Source organism: Barbus barbus, assembly GCF_936440315.1.
Source record: "Barbus barbus genome assembly, chromosome: 29".
Lineage (NCBI taxonomy): Eukaryota > Metazoa > Chordata > Actinopteri > Cypriniformes > Cyprinidae > Barbus > Barbus barbus.
Genome location: NC_136757.1, coordinates 2,471,728 through 2,488,109, shown reverse-complemented (window position 1 = coordinate 2,488,109; position 16,382 = coordinate 2,471,728). Strand labels below are relative to the sequence as shown.

Sequence of the window (16,382 nt, the reverse complement as noted above, 5' to 3'; positions counted from 1 at the left end):
GCCCAGCGGGAGGATGAACGACTAAAACACTGTTGGACACAGGTATGCATGTTGGAGGGCAAGGACACACGGCCAAAACACCATCCTCTCCCCCACTTCGTCGTAGAGAACGGCCTGCTCTATTGTGTCGCCCAGCGGAAGGGGGAGGAGAAAAAACTGTTAGTGGTCCCGCGCTCGAAGACGGAGACAGTCCTGCAGTTGGCGCATTTGCATCTGATGGCAGGACACCTCGGCCCGGCTAATACCCACCAGCGCATTCAGGACCGGTTCCATTGGCCTGGCTTGGAGGCTGAAGTAAAGCGCTTCTGCCAGGCTTGCCCCGACTGTCAGAAGACGTTTCCCAAGCCACCTCCCCCCACGCCGCTCATTCCGCTGCCCATCATAGAGGTGCCCTTCGAGCGAATCGGGATGGATCTGGTAGGGCCGTTGCCGAAGTCGGCCCGGGGACACGAACACATCCTCGTCATAGTCCACTACGCCACCCGGTACCCCGAGGCCACCCCTCTCAGGAAAGCCACAGCGAAGAACATCGCCCACATGCTCTTCCTGCTGTTCAGCCGAGTCGGCATACCGACGGAGATCTTGACCGACCAGGGAACACCGTTCATGTCCCGGCTAATGGCTGACCTCTGCCACCTGCTCTGGGAAAAGCAACTGCGGACGACCGTATACCACCCTCAAACGGACAGACTCGTCAAACGCTTCTACCAGACCCTCAAGCAAATGTTGCGACGGGTGGCAGCAGAAGACAAACGGGACTGGGACCAGATGCTGCCCTACGTCCTGTTTGGTATACGGGAGGTCCCCCAAGCGTCAACACGCTTTACACCGTTTGAGCTCCTCTTCGGTCGACAACTTCGCGGGCTGCTCGACGTAGCAAAGGAGGCATGGGAACACCAGCAGCCCACCCCACACCGGTTCCTAGTCGAGCATGTCACCGAGATTCGACCGCGTCATGCCATTTATTCCGGGAACACCTGGAAAAAGCCCAGCAGGCTCAACGGCGCCACTATAACCGGGCAGCTCAGCCTCGGGAATTCCAGACTGGCGACCGGGTTATGGTGTTAGTCCCCACTGCAGCCTGCAAATTCCTGGCCACCTGGCAGGGGCCATACACGGTAGTAGAGAAGGTGGGACCAGTAACGTACCGTGTATGGCAACCGGGGAGACGGAGCCCCGAGCAGCTATACCACATCAACCTGCTGAAGAAATGGGTGGGGACCAGAGAACAGACCGTTGCCCTTGCCACCGTGGAGCCCGTGCTGGTGGACACCAACCCCGCTCTGTCGGCGGCTTAAAAGGCTGAGCTGCAACACCTAGTCGGTCAGTTCTCGGATGTGTTCTCTACAGTCCCCGGGCAATCCAGCCTCGTACAACATGACATCAAAACACCACCGGGAGTCATCGTAAAACAACGGCCCTACCGTATCCCAGAGGCTCGTCGGCAGGCTATTGAGGAAGAGATTCAGCAGATGTTGAAGTTAGGGGTGATCGAACCATCATGCAGCCCATGGTCCAGCCCAATCGTTCTGGTCCCGAAGCCAGGTGGCACCCTCCGCTTCTGCGATGACTTCCGGCGCCTCAACGAAGTCTCGTAGTTTGACAGGTACCCAATGCCCCGGGTGGATGAACTTCTGGATCGCCTGGGAAGGGCCCGCTATATTTCCACCCTGGACCTGACAAAGGGCTACTGGCAGGTACCACTCTCCGAAAATGCCAAGCCGAAGACCGCATTTTCAACCCCAAGTGGCCACTGGCAATATCTGACCCTTCCCTTCGGCCTGCACGGGGAGCCGGCCACGTTTCAGAGGCTCATGGACGTCATCCTTCGGCCGCACCAGCAGTACGCAGCGGCATACCTTGACGATGTAGTCATCCACTCGGAGCATTGGGAAGACCACCTGGACCGTCTGCGGCGGGTGCTTACGGAACTTCGAAGGGCTGGGCTCACCGCCAACCCTCGCAAGTGTCACCTGGCCCTCTTTGAGGCAAAGTATCTGGGCTTCCAGGTTGGATGGGGCCTCGTCAAGCCACAGGAGAAGAAGGTGGAGGCCGTCCGCGCCGCCCCAAGACCCGGCACGAAGACACAGGTACGGGCTTTCTTAGGGTTGGCGGGGTATTATCGCTGCTTCATCCCTGACTTCTCCTCTTTAGCCAGCCCCCTGACAGACCTTACCAGGAAGGGGCAGCCTGAGTGCGTCGCCTGGAGTCCAGAGGCAGAGGAGGCATTCCAGTGGATCAAGTGTGCCCTGACGAAGGAACCAGTCCTACACGCCCCCGACTTCGGCTGCCCCTTCCTGCTGCAGACAGACGCGTCCGAAACAGGGTTGGGAGCCGTCCTGTCCCAAGTCCAGGAGGGTGAGGAACACCCTGTCTTGTTTATTAGCAGGAAGCTGACGAAAGCCGAGAAGAACTACGCCACGGTCGAGAAAGAGGTTCTGGCCATAAAGTGGGCAGTCCTGGAGTTGCGTTATTACCTGCTAGGCCGTAAATTCACCCTCCTCACGGACCACGCACCCCTTCAATGGATGGCCAGGGCCAAGGACAACAACGGCAGGGTGAGACGGTGGTTCCTCGCGCTCCAGGACTTCTGCTTCGTCGTCCAATGCCAACGCGGACGGACTCTCTCGCATCTGGTCAGCCTTCGCAGGTCTGTCAGGGGTTACTCCCCACCCACCCCCAGTTTCCCCCTTGTTGCTACCGTATGTTACCAGGACCAGGACAACGCTTGGGGGGGGGTGGGGGGTGGGTGACGAGTGTTAAGGAGGGTTCGAGCCTCCATTAAGGCCATCAAGCCAAGTTAATTTACCATTAACCATCAGGACTGGATGGGCAGGCGAATTTGTGAACAGAATATTTTGCTAAATAACAGTGAATAATCCAGAAGCGACTATATTGCCTCTGTTCTCTTGTACTCTTTGGTGTTGTTTGATAAACACCATAGTGATTACAAAAATCTGCCAATCAGATCAAACATTTGTGTTTGTATAAACAAGAACTAAAATGGGTGTTTTATTGTAACACGATTGATATGTAATAATAATTCTATATGTAATAACTGTATACGGGTAGTTGACAAATAGTCAGTAAAAAATGCTTTTTTGTAAAAGACCATTTTTGAAGAAGAAATGCATACATGTATGTAGTGTAAAGTCTGATCTTTGAGAAAATATAAAGGGTCACTAACTTCAATTCTTTCATTGTTTGTTTAAACATTTTTCCTGAACTGTACCATAAATTTGTCCTATGGTGTGACATAGCAAAAAATTAAGAAAAAAACCCCAAATAATATATAAATAGCATGAGAGAGATTTATCTTTATTGTTAGACACTTATTTTCATATAACGTTATTTAATATGAAATTATATAATTAACATCATTTTTCCCCATGACATGTTGGACAATTTCAAGACAAACTTTGACAACAAGATAAACTTTGCTGTCATCCATTCAAAACTGCTGAAAATTATACTATTTTAAGTTGAGTGTTATTTGTTTCTCCCCTATTGCAATACTCAACTTTTTAAAAATTTTTTTTTAGATATGTTGAGATAAAAACAAATCTGTGGTTCTTTTATGTGTCACACCATAGGACATTACGTCACATAAAAGGACAGAAATGGTAGTTATTGATATTTCTATTTAACTTTGAACATGTCAAAGGAGAAAGCTTAATTTTGATATAAACAATATCAACATGTTTTTAAACAAAAAATTATTTATCAACAAAATTCAGTCTCTTAAAACTCTAAAAGTTTTAAACTAAAACTCTTCTAAACCTCAATCAATCACACCAAATGAAAAAGTTAAATATTTGAACAATTCTGAGACTAAATTTGACCATGTGCTCATGTCATGGGCTTCACAGGGGGCTTCAGTAACACAGCCTTGAATGGGGTCCTTCAACTAATTACAGTTTTTTCTGGAATTGGCCGATTTAAAATCAGGATATGGTGTCACACCAGAGCACATGCTTTTCAGAGACTAAATGTATTAAGTTCCTACACTTTCAGGAATATATGAAAAAAATTATTTCCATTTACTAAAATAGACACTTGTACAATTATGCCGGGTGTATTTATTAAAATTTGTATGCTTTTCTTTTTAATTAAAAAAATGTCTAATTTACTGCACCATACTTGGGACAGTCACACCATAGGACAATTTTGATATTTGGCTCAAATTTAAGCAAAAAAATCGACTAACACTGCAGCTTTTCTAACAACAGTTCCATGTAGGACAAAGAAATGTTTAATGATTTACAGCATTTTAAATAACGAAAATATTATATTAATTTTTATCCTGTGGGACAGTGAAAATGCATACATACATTGGCTTTTCTCACATTTTAAATCCATAATTCATGTACAAAGCAAAGTCACAAAACAAACTTTGTGTGGAGTCAGTGAGAAATTAGAGTTTTTTTACATTTAAAGGGGTTTAAATGTTATACTGTCACACCAAAGACTACCAACTGCTAAACCCTCCTGCGGCTAAGCAAACAGGAATTAAACTATTAATAGTTTTTTAAACTATTAAATAGAAAAACTATTACAGACTATTGCAATTGCTCCTTATAACCATTTGCTCCAAAAGCTACTATTGGTATCAATTCATTGTTAAACCCATCTTACAGATGACCTCTATTTTTCATTGTTTGTATCACACTGCTTGTTTTTGTTTTAAACACACTGTCGGTTTGTGAATTAGAGACTTTTCAGTGACTCTTTCTGCAGTTCATTGAACTGTTGTATAAAAGTTATATAGCACTTACAATTGTGTTGTTGTTCTGAATATCAGCACAGCTGCATTACCTACAACCCAATTACTGCATGATTATGTTTGTGAAATAACATTTTAATGACAAAATGCAGTGTCTTAAATATTTAATTTTAAAATAATAATTGAATATTTAAATATTTAATTTGTAGCAACCATTTTATAAAAGCAATAATGCACTTGAGCCTGTGCTGTATTGTGAATTTGCACATCATACTTAACACCTTTTAGACAATTACTACTATATTCACAATAGTATGCGTATATATACTATATAATAAATTCAATGAGTATAGTATAATATAATATATCATATAAGTATTTGTATAATTAAGAGCACATTGTTTAATTTTAGGCAGGGAATGGAAGAACTGAAGAAATCAACACAATATATGCTGAGTGGTTAATGATTTATTTCTAATGATTTGATCTGAACGGGAGAAATGTGACTGTGTTCTGATGTGTGTCTAACAGGGTTGAGCAGCAGTCAAACAAGCCTAGAATGTGACATGATTGGATCAGTTTGATCGCAAGGATCCCTTCTGGATCAAATAAAAATAAGACTGTGGTGGATAAACTAAAATTACTAAATTGCAATTCACAAATTCACATTCAACTCCTATTGTATATTGTGTAATGTTTATCAGAAAACTTCATGGACTCTTTAGCAATGAGGTCTTGCTATTGAACAGTAAGAAAAACACAGAGGATGCTGTGGGAGTTTTGGTATTTTGTGGGAGTTTTGCTGTTTGCAATCCAGCAAGGTTTTGATGTTCAAGGCCTTGGTCAGACACATCAAATGCAGCTTTTGTTCTATGTTGGATCCCATGAGCAAATTATAATAAATCCTTCAGGATTGATAGGACTCCAAAAGCGATCCTGCGCAAATTTCTGGGATTGTTTGACTTCATGAGATCTGTCTGACCAGTGATTCCCAACAATACACTTCTATGTTATTTATTTCTGAAAATTCTGCCATTTGTCGATGGTTTTGAGTTGTTTAGTGCTTGCTTCTTTTTTTTTTTTTTATCGCACAAAATAGTGAAACATTCCACGAGTGCGTTCCCAGCGTTACTGTCTGGTTAGAGGTTGTTGTGCAACTTTTCCTGTCAAAACAACAACTTTGAGCTGACAGTACAGCGAAAGCCGCACAATCACAACAGCTCTTGCTGTTTTGTATATCGGGAAGTTAGAAACATGCAGTTACAAGTGACCACAGACTGAAAAACAGCTTACCGTGTAGTGCTCTTCATGCAGTGCGCAGAGGTGACCTGCAGAGATGTGGAAGGACTCTGCGTGAAACCCCTCCCACTCCACGGTCCAACTGCGAGCTGTGGGCGGGGCCAAGCGTAGCCCCTCCCACACTGGACTGTCCTGAATGCATTCATCCATGAATTTTAACTTCATAATTTCAACAAGACAGACAGCTGGATCGTTTTACCCATTGTTGTCCAAGACTTGTATACTTTCTTAAATATGAAAATTCATTATCGAAATGCCATTTAGTAAGCTAAATTTATGATTGATTTATTTATTTATTGTAGCCTACTTGAGAGAAGCTACAGTGTCAGTGAAACTGTGTAAAATGCATGAACTTTTATATTTAGGAAATGCTAGCAATGAAATGAATTCAAATTGACACTGTCACTGTTAAAAGCTATGAAACAACTTATTGAATGTGAATTTACTGTAAAACTTTGGAAATCTTTGTTTGTTTGTTTTAAATAAAACAAATCAATAAATAAAACATGATTAGAAACTAAATTTGTGATATTATAAAATCTCACAAATGTGTTCCAAATGACTATAATAATAATAATAAATATAGCTGCTAGCAGCGATTGCGGGGCCAAGCCCATTATGGCCATTTTGGGTATATTTGAACGTTGGATTTTATTTGGATACTTTTAAACAATGTATAATTCCCATGGTTAAACACTTGGTACACATTGAATTTGTTGAAAATCTATATATAAGCTATAGCCTTTTGACTTACATAGCATGCCACTAAGACACCGTGGTTTATATAGAAATATTTAATTAGTTTATTTAAATAATTTATTATTATTTTAAACAATTTAAATAATTTAGTATTTTAATTAACTTATTATTATTTATTTAGTTTACTTAGAAAAGTACAACATCTAGAAAAGAAGCAATTTCAGCATTATTTCTTATCACAGTAAATTTGCTGGTCTGGGAATTTGCGACACCTGACTTGAACCCATGACCTGAAAGGTTTGGGGCCAGTGGCTTAACAGAGTGTGCCACTCAGTTGACACAATGGTAACAGTCTGCTGACAACAAGTTTAGGTGTGAGAATGAGCGCCCCCCCAAAAAAAGTTGTTTGGCATTTTATCCAGAGTAACATATAAAGTTAAGTTAATGTTAATGCAGCTTATGGTTAAGTTGATAGCTGAAGAGTCACATTAAACAGTATGGTAATTGGTTAGCCTGTAACGTATTTTTGGGCATATTTGGATTTTGGATTATATTTGGGTACTTTTAAATATCGCACAGTTCCCATGGTTAAACACTTAATTGCTTCACATTGAATTTGGAGAAAATCTTCAAAGCTATAACCTTTTGATTTACATAACATGCCAGTCATACACTGTGGTTTATTTAATTTTACAGAGACTTCAGTTGTCTATCTGTCTATCTATCTATCTATCTATCTATCTATCTATCTATCTATCTATCTATCTATCTATCTATCTATCTATCTATCTATCTATCTATCTATCTATCTATCTATCTATCTGATTTTCCAATAAACTGTAAACTATCTTACATTTCTAATCTGTCTGTCTGTCTGTCTATCTAATATATTGTATTTCCTTCAAAACATTCAAACGTTAGGCTTTACAACTTTAAGCTTTAAAACTTTAAGCTATATAATATTTCTAATCTATCTATCTATGTATCCATCTATCTGATTTTCTAATAGATTGTATTCGCTTCAAATCATTCAAACAGCTCTAAAACTGTTTAAATTCAATCTATCTGTCTATCTATGAAACACAAAATCTGAGCAAACCACATGATTAAAAGATTAGGCTTCAGACCAATCACTGGCTCAATGAATAATTAATCCGTTTAAATAGAAAAGAAAGAAAGAATATCAGTTTGAAATCCAGATTAAACATAAAACTCTAGTCAAGACTATCCTTCTGTTTCTGTCACTCAGTGGATCTGGAGATTAGGCAAATAATTCTTGATGTAATTAGGTCTGCCAGTATCGGACTAACCCTCCATTCTTAGCTTAAACAGTCCTGGCTATGAACCACAGTGGAAAATTCTGTGATCGATTACATTTACATTTACATTTAGTAATTTAGCAGACATTTTTATCCAAAGCGACTTACAAATGAGAAACAGAAGCAATCAATTGTAGTATTACAACAACTAAAAATGAAAACTAAAAGCTAAAACTTTATAAATACTACATATACACATTTTAAAAATAAAGAAATTAAATAAAAATGACAAATGCATACAACACAATTTCAAAACTTAACAATTAAATGAAAAACAAAAAATAAAGCTGAAAACAATTCAAAATATTAAAGAAAAGGTATGAGTACAATAATGATTCTAACATGACACTAAGCCAATCACCAAAAATAAACTACGTGTACAACCACACACACATACATATATATACATACACATTTAATTCAATATATACAGTATATATATATATTATTTCATTTCCAATTAGTTTGTTGAAGTATTAAAATAACTAAAATTCAATAAAACTAAAATTCAGACATAATTGAACTAAAATTAAAATAGATAAATACAAATCATGACAGTATAGTTTATCAGTAATCCTAAGAAATAACACTGCCAAACACACATGCTAAAAACAACAACTTACTTACACATAGTAAGAAATGGTTATAAAAACTGAAACAGAAGTGAAACAAGTAGTAGAAATAAAACGGGCTAACCAGCTACCGAGCGGATAGAGATTCATCACTGTCTGGTGAGACCCGCGGAGGTGGCTTGTGTGTGTATATCAACAAAGACTGGTTTAACAATGCTGCGGTATTATCAAAACACTGTTCATCGCTGGTGGAGTTTATGTTTGTGAAGTGTCGACCGTTCTACCTGCCGCGGGGGGTCAAGGCCATTGTTATTGTCGCGGTCTATACCCCCATGTGCAAACGCTAAGGACGCGCTTCGTGAACTGTATAGCGCCATCAGTGAACAACAAACAAATAACCCCGACGGCTTTCATAGCCGGTGACTTCAACCACGCAAACTTAAAGACAGTTTTGCCAAAGTTCTACCAACATGTGAACTTTGCAACAAGGGGAAACAACACACTGGACTTTGTTTACACAACAGTAAAGAACTCTTACAAGGCTATACCCCGCCCCCACCTCGGGTACTCGGACCACATCACTGTTATGCTAATCCCAGCATATAGACTACTTCTCAAACTCGCCAAACCAGTTCAAAAGCAGATCACAGTATGGGCAGACAATGCCACCTCAGCACTACAGGACTGCTTTCAGTGCACAGACTGGAACATGTTTAAAGAGGCAGCCACCTACAACAACCACACAGACCTGCATGAGTACACTGAAACTGTGACTGCTTACATCAAAAGTGCACTGATGATGTGACAGTCACCAAGACCATCACCACACGTGCAAACCAGAAGCCATGGATGACAGCAGAGGTTCGTGGGCTGCTAAAGACCAGAGATGAAGCATTCAGATCAGGAGATAAAGCAGCCCTCAAAACAGCAAGAGCCAGTCTGTCCTGTGGCATCAAAAATGCAAAACGGCCATATGCTCAAAAAATCAGCAATCACTTCACAGACAGCAGAGACACACGGAGCCTGTGGCAAGCCATTCAGACCATCACTGACTACAAGCCCCCGCCACAGGCCTGTGATGATGACACATCCCTCCCCGATGAACTCACTTTTATTCACGGTTTGAAATGCAGAATGACACACCTGCACAAAAACTGCCCACACCTCCCAACGACCGGGCGCTCTGTCTGTCTCCAGCCGACGTAAGGAAGACCCTATCTAGGATTAACCCACGCAAGGCTGCAGGTCCTGACAACATACCTGGCTGTGTTCTGAGAGACTGTGCTGCACAGCTGACAGATGTCCTAACAGATATCATCAACACCTTGATGAGCCAGGCAGTCGTCCCCACATGTCTCAAATCCACAACAATCATACCGCAAAGAAATCACCTGTGTCCTGTCTCAATGACTACCGTCCCATAGCACTGACTCCAATCATGATGAAGTGCTTTGAGAGGCTAGTCATGCACAACATCAAAACCAGACTCCCCAACACACTTAACCCGCTCCAGTTTGCATACCGTCCAAACCGCTCTACGGACGATGCAATTTCCTCCACCCTCCATCTGGCTCTTACCCACCTAAAAAATAAAGACTCCTATGTTAGAATGCTGTTCATTGACTTCAGCTCGGCATTCAACACAATAATCCCACAACAGCTCATAAATAAACTAAACCTGCTGGGCCTTAACAATTCCCTTTGTAACTGGATCCTGGACTTTCTAACCGGAAGACCTCAGTCAGTCCGTGTCGGCCACAACACCTCGAGCTCTACCACACTGAGCACAGGTGCCCCACAAGGCTGTGTGCTCAGCCCGCTGCTTTTCACACTGCTGACCCACGACTGCACTGCCAAGTTCAGCTCCAACCACATCATCAAGTTTGCTGATGACACAACAGTGGTAGGTCTCATCAGCAACAACGATGAAACGCATTACAGAGAGGAAGTGGCACAGCTGGCTTAATGGTGTGGCACTAACAATCTGTCCCTCAATTTGGAGAAGACAAAGGAGGTTGTGATGGACTTCAGAAGAAACTCCGTTGACCACCCCCCACTGACCATTGACAGCTCGACTGTGGAGAGAGTCAGCAGCACTAAATTCCTGGGGGGGCACATCACAGAGGATCTCACCTGGACCACCAACACCATGTCACTCTCCAAAAAGCCACAACAGCGCCTACACTTTCTCCGCCGGCTGAAAAGAGCAAGTCTCCCTCCACCCATCCTCACCACATTCTACAGGGGCACCATTGAGAGTGTGCTGACCAGCTGCATCATTGTTTGGTACAGGAACTGCAGTGCTGCTGACCGCAAGACACTCCAGCGGACAGTGAACACAGCTGCAAAGATCACCGGTGCCCCTCTCCCCTCCATCCTGGACATTTTCCTTACACGATGCTCCAGCAAAACCAACAGCATCGTGAAGGACTCCACCCATCCCTCCCACAGTCTCTTCCAGCTCCTACAATCAGGAAGACGGTACCGGAGCATCAGAGCCCGCTCCGCCAGACTGCTCAACAGCTTTTTCCCCCAGGCTGTGAGAGCCCTGAACTCAAACCACCCCGCCCCCCTCTGAAACCCCATGCAAACCCCCTACCTCCTGAAACATGGAAGTTTGTAATTTGTATTTCTTATCTTTTATTTTTTAGTTTGTATAGGGTAAATATTTATGTGAAGCATTCATATAGTTTGTATTTTTTATCTTTTATTTTTTAGTTTGTATAGGGTAAATATTTATGTGAAGCATTTGTATAGTTTGTATTTTTTATCTTTTTATTTTTTTAGTTTGCATAGGGTAAATACTTATATATAGTATACTCATAGTTAAATCTGTCAGTAGGTTAGTTGTGTATAGGTTTATAGTGTTTTTTTACTTCATTGTTGTATATCTGTATTTATGTAGCACCGTGGTCCTGCGAGGCACGACATTTCTTTCCTCTGTATGTCCCCACATGTAGCAGAATGACAATAAAGCTCAACTTGAACTTGAAAAGCGATACTCATATCCTTTGCCGGTGTCCCAGCCCGGTGGAGTCGATGGTCTTTACACTCTTCGGTCTTCACACGACAACTGCCGTGACCGCTGCCGTGGTAAACTAAGCTTTTTATTCCGAGGTAGCCACCCAGATCCAGACTGTATCCAGATCAGATGGTGGATCAGCACCTAGAGATGACCTCTACAGCCAGGACACCTAGATGAGCCCCAGAGACTGATCCTGGACACACTTTCTTTATTTTTTACCACAACAAATGGCCAAGCAAGCGCAGACACTGACAAGATACGCGAGACAGAATGAGACCAAATGCAATATCAGCACATCAAGTCAAGTCAATATTATTTGTATAGTGCTTTTAACAATGCAAATTGTGTTAAAGCAGCTTTACATCGGCTCTTATTGCATTATAGTCCTTCACATCCGCTGCGATCTCAAAACTCTGGCCATTTGAAAATACCTAGAATATCAAAGTCAATTGCGGGAGGGAGATCGTTTTCCTATTTAGCGCCAAACTCTGGAACAATCTACCTAACACTGTTCGGGAAGCAGACACACTCTGTCAGTTTAAATCTAGATTAAAGACCCATCTCTTTAACCTGGTTTACACATAATACACTATCACATTTCTATAATTCAAATCCGTTAAAGGACTGTTAGGCTGCATTAATTAGGTCAACCGGAACCGGGAACACTTCCCAAAACACCCGATGTACTTGTTACATCGTTAGAAGAATGGCATCTACGCTAATATTAGTCTGTTTCTTTCTTATTCCGAGGTCACCGTAGCCACCCAGATCCAGACTGTATCCAGATCAGATGGTGGATAACTAGAGATGACCTCTACAGCCAGGACACCTAGATGAGCCCCAGAGACTGATCCCCAGTGAAGACCCTGTCTCCAAGACGGCCATTGGGACAAGACCACAGGAACCAGATGAGTCCTTTGCGTAATCTGATTCTGCTTTAGCCTAGATTTAAAGGTGCCATAGAATGAAAAACTCTCTTTACCCTGGCATATTTAAATAATAACAGTTCTGTACATGGAAATGACATACAGTGAGGCTCAAACACCATAGTTTCCTCCTTCATATGTAAATCTCGTGATTAAAAAAGACCACTGAAAAACAGGCGAATCAGAACATAACACCGACTGTGACGCAACAGTCGGGATCACTACGCCCCCAACATTTGCATAAACCCGTCCTTGTTCTAAGCCGGCCGAACCATCAGAAACTCTGCAGGTATTGTAAATAAACAAGCGCGGACAACAGCGAAAATAACAAAATAAATTTTATGTTCCAGGCCGTGCAGGGGGTGTGAAGTGCAGGGATGGGTTGGTGTCTGTATTCAGAAAGGCACAGAAAGCAAATAACGCGAGCCACTAAAGGGACATGGTTAGCTCCTTGCTAGCGGTAGCCTGTGACAGTACATAAGATTTCACTCTCAGTAAGGAGAGATGAGGATGATGGCGAATGACTTACAGATCCTGAGCACCACTGACAAGCATCTGATCTTGTGAAATGTGTGGTAAGTACTGTTGCTCCATGATGTAAACATAGTTTGTGTGATCGCGTCTCTTGAAAGTGAACTATAACGCGATCGATGGATCGTTCAAAAGCAGTTTCAATGCCTCGCATATTAATAACGGCTCCCTGATGCCCGCGTTTTATATACAGTATAATTACCCGACGATATAACTGCGAGAGAAAGTATTTAAATATATATTTTCCTCCCTGTGCTTCCTTCTTGCTGATGAGCCGTACTGTGAAACAGCCAATCAGAGCAGAGCTCAACATTGAGCAGCACTGTGAAACAGCCAATCAGAGCAGAGCTCATTATTATTCATGACCCTGCCAAATAAGCCAATAACAGACCGTTTCATTCTAGGGAGAAATCCTAGGGTTGTAAATGGACATGTAAAATCGTTTCTGGAGATTTTTTGCCCTTACCTAAGCCACATACCTTCTGTGTAGATATCAGAGAACAATTTAAAATACTGTATTAATGCATTCTATGGCACCTTTAAACTGCTGATTTTGTCTGGCCAGAGGAGAATGACACTATTTCGACACACTATTTCCCCGTCTAAATACTGTAAAGCTGATATAAAGCCACCCAGCTTTATATCAAGCCGATGTAAAGCTGCTTTGACACAATTTGCATTGTTAAAAGCGCTATACAAATAATATTGACTTGACTTGACTGATAGAGAGACTGAAGTGTGTTGTGTTTGTGATTTGGTGATTTGTGTGAACTGATTTGAACTGACTCCGTAGTTGTGTTTTCATGATTGATTCTGCTATTTTCCTGTTTTCGTGTTTTTCGTGTTTTGACACAATCTGTATTATATGAGTCACTACAGAAATAAAGAAGACTTGACATTTAATTATTTTCCTGTGATCTTTAATCTTGGGTGGACACCAGTGAACTGTTTATTCACGAGTTATAAACTTCACCTGTACCTTCATTTAAAGAGGTCATCTGTGAACCATTTTTTCATGATTGATCAGTAATCAAATCAAAAATCAAATCACTTTTATTGTCACATCACCACAGCACGTGTGCCTTCGTGAGTGAAATTCTTGAGAGCGTGCTCCAGACACTGCAAAAACAATTTACATATAGACATTACCATACATACGTACAGACTTATACAGATGACAATGTGTAATATACACATACATATACTCAGTACACACAGTGTACTATTAGACAGACATACAGTTACCGATACACATTATACACAGTATGTAGTACACATTCTACGTTATATACACACAGTAATATGCGAAGATGCAGCAGATTATATATAAACCGGTTGTGCAAATGTCATGGATGTGCATTGGATGGTATCCAGTGCTGGCAAAAAGATTGTTGTATTTGTGCAGTAGTGTACTGGTAGTCCAGTTTGAACTGTATGGGATTAAAGTGCAGTGCGTATACTGTAAAGTGGGATTATGCTGTAGGTATATTAGTTTTGACTGTTCATTAGCCTGATAGCCTGAGGAAAAAAGCTATCCCTCAGTCGGCTAGTGCGGGATCGGATGCTGCGGAGACGTCTTCCTGAGGGCAGCAGAGAGAGCAGTCTGTGGGACGGGTGGCTGGAGTCACTGATGATCCTCCGGGCTTTCTTTATACACCGCCTGGTGTAGATGTCCTGGAGGGAGGGAAGCTCACCTCCAACAATGTGACGGGCAGTTCGCACGACCCTTTGCAGAGCTTTGCGGTTGCCAGCAGTGCTGTTTCCAAACCAGGCGGTGATGCAGCCTGTCAGGATGCTCTCCACAGTGCAGGTGTAGAATGATCTGAGGATGCTGGGGCTCATTCCAAACTTCCTCAGCCGTCTCAGGAAGAAGAGGCGTTGGTGTGTCTTCTTCAGCACTGCATCTGTGTGAGCGGACCATGTGAGATCCTCAGTGATGTGAACACCGAGGAATTTGAAGCTGTTTACTCGCTCCACAGGTGTCATGTCGATGGTGATGGGTGTGTGTTCTCTGCTCTGTCTCCTGAAGTCCACCACCAGCTCCTTGGTCTTGTCGATGTTGAGTGAGAGGTGGTTCTCTTGACACCATTTAGTCAGGGTTCTCACCTCCTCTCTGTAGGCCGTCTCATCGTTGTCAGTGATCAGGCCTATCACCGTTGTGTCGTCAGCAAATTTGACGATGACGTTGGAGCTGTGTGTTGTTGTACAGTCGTGTGTGTACAGGGAGTACAGGAGTGGGCTGAGGACGCAGCCCTGAGGAGCACCAGTGTTGAGGGTCAGCGGGGATGAAGTGTTGTTGCCCATTCTGACCACCTGACATCTGCCTGTCAGGAAGTCCAGGATCCAGCTGCACAGAGATCCGTTTAGTCCCAGAGTCTGGAGCTTCTCAACCAGTGTGGCAGGCACTATGGTATTGAATGCTGAGCTGTAGTCCACAAACAGCATTCTCACATAGGTGTTCTTATTTTCCAGGTGGGAGAGAGCAGTGTGCAGGGTGAAGGCAATAGCATCGTCTGTGGAACGGTTTCTGCGATATGCAAATTGTAGGGGATCCAGTGAGTCAGGCAGCACAGAGCAGATGTAGTCTTTGATGAGTTTCTCAAAGCACTTGCTGAAGATGGGTGTCAGAGCAATGGGCCTCCAGTCATCCAGTAATCTTATCAAATATAGGGTAACACTTTACAATAAGGTTCCATTTATTAACATTGGTTAACAACATTACATGAACTAAGAATGAACAATACTTCTACAGCATTTATTAATCGTAATGTTAATTTCAGCATTTACTGATGCATTAGTAAATTCACAAGTTGTGTTTGTTAACATTAGTTAATGTAGTGTGAACTAACATGAGTAAACAATGAACAACTGTATTTTCATTAACTAACATTAACAAAGTTTAATAAATAGTGTAATAAATGCATTGTTCATTGTTTGTTCATGTTAGTTAATACATTAACTAATGTTAATAAATGGAACCTTATTTTAAAGTGTTACCAAATATAATATTCAGCATTAATTAACATTGGTAAACACTCTAGAGTAACTTGAAATGAAATTGACATTAACTTGATATATATTATTTCTGATTTATCTCATCTGATAGCGTCAGTACAGAACAGTGATCTGATGAATTTTCTGGACAAACTGCATCCTATCTTTAATCAATCAATCAATCAATCAATCAACCAATCAATCAATCAATCAATCAATCAATCACTAATAAGCACTACTCATGTCTTTAGCTGTAAATGCTTTTGAGGAGGGTTTTTCTGACAGACGCAGCAC

The 16,382-nt window shown here is 42.0% G+C and overlaps 1 protein-coding gene across 1 annotated transcript in view; it reads right to left on the bottom strand.

Annotated features, from left to right (window-relative positions):
* Nucleotides 1-6,068, bottom strand: part of LOC306849619 (choline dehydrogenase, mitochondrial-like) — a 30,293-nt gene extending 24,225 nt beyond the window's left edge. Inside the window, exon 1 of the mRNA XM_079384788.1 lies at nucleotides 6,017-6,068. The gene's annotated coding sequence lies outside the window, so the exon portion shown is untranslated. The remainder of the gene's footprint in view (nucleotides 1-6,016) is intronic.
* Between the last annotated feature and the right edge of the window lie 10,314 nt (nucleotides 6,069-16,382).